The 6227-nt window shown below is 37.8% G+C and overlaps 1 protein-coding gene across 1 annotated transcript in view; it reads left to right on the top strand.

The window, feature by feature from the left end:
• The first annotated feature begins 2101 nt into the window (after positions 1-2101).
• The window catches only part of rgl1 (ral guanine nucleotide dissociation stimulator-like 1), a 29855-nt gene continuing 25729 nt past the window's right edge, over positions 2102-6227 (top strand). Inside the window, exon 1 of the mRNA XM_020622384.1 lies at positions 2102-2276. The gene's annotated coding sequence lies outside the window, so the exon portion shown is untranslated. The remainder of the gene's footprint in view (positions 2277-6227) is intronic.

The following is a 6227-nucleotide window of genomic DNA, read 5'->3' as shown; positions in this document are numbered from 1 at the left end:
TGTTAAGTCGAGTGAATGGCAAGCATAAACTTGTAACTGTTTCAGTGACCTTTTAAAGTTTTCTAAAATGAAAGACAGACTCTTTCTTCCTTGAACATCCTGAAAACATGTGACTTTATACAAAGTAGTGGTTAAACATGAAAGCAGCTGCAACCTTCCAATAAATTCAGGTTTTGAGAGGTGATGGTGCAGAGGACACTCAGTGGCTCCCACTGTTCACTGGCTGAATGAACTTCTGCTCACTGTTTTGTAGTTCCTGTCCTGCTGGGGGATCTGACAGAAAGGGGGGTTAAGCGGGCAAGCAGGGTTAGGGAGCTAGAGGATGGCAAAGGTTTTTTGATGATAGGGTGAGGTATAGGAGATGAGAGAAAATGAAAGAAATGTTACAAGAGTGAAGAAGATTCTTGGACACCAGGGAATTCATTGTGGTTGGGTTGAAGTGCAGCACATCACCTGTTCTTATTGATATACTATCAGTTCTTATTGATATACTATCAGTTATCTTTATTGTTTGATGAGATAAAAACTGCTTAATGCAAAAAAGAGCCTTTATTCATTCTTAATGTTGTGCAGAGAACAGTTAGTTCCTTAGTTATGCTCCGTTTGGAGATTTGTTTCCTCAGGTCTTCAACAATGCTATGAAGGAAATCAAGCTGCCATCTGCTGGTCATTTCAAACTCTCCGCTTTTTGCCTTATTTAGTAATGGCCTATTTAATAAATATCATGCAATTTATTATAGTATATATCACAGTTTACTGCAGGCCTTATACAAAAAGAATATACAGTATACAAATAAATAATATAATAGATAAAATATTTTACATATGCATGATAGAGAAATTTGCGTGGTGCAATTTGAAGGAGAATATTTCACAGGTTTTCTTGTTGTCTCTCCCTCACACACACACACACACACACACACACACACAAGCTCACAGATATGTCTGTCTTTCAGGACATACACTGACATAGTGCATGCCCTAGCCCCTCACCATAATCATCATGTTTGTGGGACAATAAGCTGCTAGTAAAAACTGACTTCTTCATCACTCTTTCTTTTTATTCATATTAACAGTTAGAGAACAGCACTATCATGAGGTCAAACTGAAACTGTCACTTGCTTCCAGCATAAAAAAAAGTTTTTCACTCGTACACCTCAGGTCTCTAGAGACCCCACAGACCTTTTAGAGAGTAAAACAATAGGCTTTTATCATTTTTACCCTCAGAACAGTCTTAAAGACAGCCAGTCTGAGGAATATCAGAGAGCCGAACGATTAACTGAAATGAATAAATTAATAGACTGGTTCTGAGATGAATAGGAAAATGTTGATTATCTAAAGAAGGGGGCCTGGCTTTTAGCTCAGAGAGCAGAATTAAGTGTTAGCACTAGAGATCTGGTCAGAGCTGGCTCAGATGGCGATGCGGATGGTTTTATACTGAGCCTGCAGGAATAAAGTCCAGTTTTAAAAAGTAATTAAACCCACCAAACCACTGTTTTCACCTGAAAACCAATGTATATGGCTATTTAGTAGTGTTGTTGGTTGATTCAGATCCAAATCTTGACAATTTAATGCAAAGTATTGAACTGTTGATAGAGATATGTATAGAGGCCTCTACTGGTTGAAACCCAGCTACTGCACTAGAATTTTGTTATTGGCTGATCTGGTGGCAGGTGGTGTGTACAGTGCCAGCTTTGTCACCAACCAACCCATCCCACTGTGCTCCCGGGAACACTCAAAGCCTTAAAAGTGACTTTCTACCCTTTCATTGATCAATTTTACACTCACTGCAAAATGTTATTTTTGCCCCGACATGCAGTGTGAATAGTGGGACTTTAAATACACACAGCTGTGTGCCTTTCTACACTGTCAGGTGGACTGCAGTCAGCTTCTAGGCATCACTGAAGGATAATTAAAGCAAACAGGATGCACCTGATCACAATCTGGAGTCTAAATATGTTTTTAAGCAATACATTTAATATAGAGACATCATATTTGGAGCCACTGTTGTAGAGCATGCATGTGCTGTCATTCACTGGCATCTTGGTGTCAAGGTTTCTAGATTAGGTCTTATTCTTCAGGATGTTTGTGCACTAGTGAGAAGATACTTCATGTTTGGAAGTGTGATGTTTCATCAGTTAGGTTTTCAGTGTTTGCCTGTCGTCAGTCATCAGTCTATGTGCAGACAATACACGTAAATGCCAAAGGAAGAATTCCAAGTCATCAAATGGCTCATCAGTCTTTGTCAGTGTAACTGGCAAAGATTACAATACTTGGTGAGTCTTTATATAAACGTGATACTGTGTCAGTGGGTGAAATGAGTAAGTGACACTGTGCAGGAAAGAAACTGGTGACTAACAGAGCTGTCTTTTTCAGAGAACAGGTTAACATACACATAATTTCATGTGTACATAATCCATACATGCACATCTACACACACAGATATGCACATGAAGAAATGGAAAAAGAAAAGGTTCTCTGCTCCTCTTCTGTTTCCTTTTCTTCCTCTCTGTGATCCAGAGAAAGTGTCTCTTGTCTCTTTCTGTTCTCTTCCTGATTCTGATAATGAGGAACTGTTCAATGTCAACAAGAGGTCCTCAGAAACCAGTAGTCTGTGTGTGTGTGTGTGTGTGGGCAAGACAAGGGAGTGTAGTACTGTCAGCATAAAAATGGCCCAGAAAACAACACAGCACTTAGCCAAAAGAAATTAATCTTAATAAAAAAATTAATTTAATCCGATGAGTTGTATTTGCCCACAGCAACCCACTGTGATAATCCCTGACAACAATTAAGCATAAAAATGAATAAAAACTGTTGTTTTTAGTTTATTGTGTGAATTGTGTTCCTGCGTTAACCAGCAGAGGGCAGTGTGGAGCTGTGGAAATGTGTGATGTGTCAAAACCTTAGAGAAAAAGCTCAACATGTTCCTGTTTGTATATTACAGAGTGAAAGAGTATTTATCATCATTCTTCTTCTTGTTGTTTTGAGTTTTCAGTCATAGCACGTACATTTACTCTAATGCTGCATTTAGGAAGTATGATTTTAATGTACTTAAACCTTTAGTCATTTCCATTTTATAATACTTTATATACTTGTACCTCATTACATTTCAGAGGGAAATATGGTATTTTTTTCTCCAATATATTTATTTGAAAGCTATTAACTAGTTTTTTTTATTAAAATGTTACATAAATACTAAACTGAATTTCAGATGAGGTTCTCAAAGACAGTATAGTTTGTGTGCCCATCTGTAGTAGCAACAACATAAAAATGCTGCTGAAACAATAATGCACTACTATAAATAATCTGATAATGTTGTATATAATAATACAACTTTTAAGTAATTAAATGTTAGATTTTTATTTGTGATATTGCTACTTTACCTAAACGGATCAAACTTCTGCTTTCACCACTGTATTTTTCTCTTATGTACCAGCACAAACAGATGATATTTACTATTACAGCAATGTCTCCTTTTGTGTGCCACTGTTTGGGGAGGTGTCGGAGAAAATGAGAGCAAGAGAGAGAGATTTTGTTTGTATTAACCCAGGCTGAGGGGATCTTGAGTGTGTAGTGTGTTGTCAGAGTTTAGAGAGCTTTGGCTTCCCAGCTGTGTAAACTGGTGCTGGCCACAATGCGACTGTGTCAGCAGACTCAGAAGAAAAGCATGAAAAGTTCAGGAACATCAAAACAAAATTATACAGAGGGGTAAAATACATGTGTGTGTGTGTGTAGGTGGAGTTAGTGGGAGATAAAAACAAATGGAAAAGAAAACAAAAAGTTTTGATCATCTCTATCACAGCTGGCAACTTAGACCACTTAACAGAGCTGAAGGGAAATTATGTGATTTAGAATCACTGTTGGAAAAGAAGCACAGCACTGAACAACAGAAAGAGGAAATGGAGGAAGGAAGGTGAAAGGAAGGCAGAAAGAGTGGAGGCTGGTTTACATCAGAAGCAGGAGAACAGGGACACGTGTTCACTCACTCGTCCTGCCCGTCGCTCTCATTCACTCCCAGCAGTCACCCATGCACTCAAAGTCCCTGAGAGTAATGGTCAAATGACTTTGCTTTTCCTCTTCAGACACTTCAGTGGAGCTTGATTTATCTGGTCTGATTAGGGAGGCATTTTAATGTTTCATGTTTTTTTAATGCATGTGCTCCAACCACGAGTCAGTGCTAAATATAAACAGACTTCAGGCAGAGTCTCATTTAAAGATTCTAAGGAATTTTGTCAGGCTGAGTCAGAGTAAAGGTCTGAGTCATGGTAGCGGTACAGGAAGGCTGCTTGATTCCACACAGTGGTAGATCTTTAATAAATCCATCTACTCAAAGACTCTACCAACGTACAATTTTGAAGAACTTGCAATTTACTTGAATATTTCTATTTAATGCTACATTTACACCACTACATTTAAATCTTGTACTTATTACTCTACTACATTTTCCCACCACAGCTCGATAAGGAACTACAATCTGAGGAAACAAAAGAGGGAAATTTGTCTTGAATAAACTGTAACTTTGGTGAATTCCAGCTCGAGTTAGCTGAAGCTTCAGCCAAGCCTCAGACAAACGTCGCATTGCTTTTTTTCACTGAATGAGGGCTGTGTACTACAGCCTTCATTTTGTACAGTGTAGTCTCATTCAGGGTGAAAACATTCAGGGTCAACACCTATTCTCATGTACATATAGAGTATGCATGTCAATATTGTTTTAAGATGATCTTGAAAAATCTTGAACTTACCCTTTAATACATTTACTCTTTAAAAACATACACTTTGAGTACAGGATCTTTTCTTCTATTGGTATTTTTACTGTAGTGAAGGATCTCAGTGACTTCCACTGCTGATGCCACAGCAGTGGTTTCCACTGAGCTGTCAGTGGGTGAAAGTAGACTTCACTGATGTGTGTTGATCTGTGCCCCCCTGCTATGAGGCAGCTTCTCCAAATATCTATCTGGCATCAGGGTTTTTCGAAGGGCTGTTTATTTACATGAGAAATAGGATGCAAAGTCTGACTTTACACTGTAACATCTAAGTGTAGGAAGCAACTTTCATCACACCTTGTACAGTATTACCTGTTGAATCTACAGCTACTGTGTGTACTTACTGTATGTGTGTGGCCTTGTTTTTTTATATCTATGGGGACCCCAAACCAGGAGTATACTCACACTGAGGGGACTCAAAGTACTACAATCCGGGAAAGAAACCATAGAATTTTAGGGTGACCTTCACTGGATTTTAGAGACACATTATGTATTTTTTACAAAGTACATTTATTTAAATTCAATTCAATTCAATTTTATTTGTATAGCACCAAATCACAACATATTATTATTATTATGGAGGAAAACCCCAACAAAACCATCTTGAGCAAGCACTTGGCGACAGTGGGGAACTTATTTGGGAGCTTTAGCTACTATGTACTTTTCAGAATCAGATTAATACAACAAAATACAATATAATCATTAGACCTTATTGTTCCTCACTGGAAAATGCCCAAGCTGCCCAGAAGTAACTGATGTTATAAGCATAGGGTAGTTTACATTAGCTCCACCTTTAACAGCTGCAGTATTAAATGTGATGAACATATTAATGCATCAATAATTATAACCCAGTAATATGGTATACATTCATGTGAAATGTGCCATTTTGCATTATGAGTACTTTTAGTTTTGGTACTTTAAGTATGTTTTGGTGCTAATACTTTAGTACTTTACCGTAAGTAACAGTATAAATACAGAACATTTACGTGTAACAAAGTATTTTTACACTGTAGTATTGCTTAAGTAAAGAATCTGAGTACCACTGTGTGTGTGTCTGTGCTGTTTGGCCCCAGATAATCCTCTTCTCAGCAATGGCAGGGTTTTACACATGACTGATTTTTATTCCTACCCTGAACTTGATCGCACACACTCTGATTGTTATACATTTATTACGATGTGACCTTTGCTCTCCTGTCACAGAGGTGACAGAGCTGTCCTGCTTAACAGAGAGCTAAATGAGTAACTTCAGACTTCTCGTCTACACACCTGAATGTGTCAGTACAAAAATACAAAAACATCTTTGTATTGTGCTGTTACAAACACAGCAGTGCTCAGTGGAAGGGTTTTGAAATTACTTTAGGGACAATTTATGGCAAAATCCATCAACGGCAATGACTTAAAACAATGAGAGTAAGATTTAAAACCTCTTTTAAAAGTAAATGAGTACAGTTTGGGATTCAGCAG

The sequence above is a fragment of the Monopterus albus genome, unplaced genomic scaffold (assembly GCF_001952655.1).
Source record: "Monopterus albus unplaced genomic scaffold, M_albus_1.0 scaffold279.1, whole genome shotgun sequence".
NCBI classification, from domain to species: Eukaryota; Metazoa; Chordata; class Actinopteri; order Synbranchiformes; family Synbranchidae; genus Monopterus; species Monopterus albus.
Note: the sequence above shows the minus strand (reverse complement) of the source record. Positions and strands in the feature narration are given on the sequence as shown.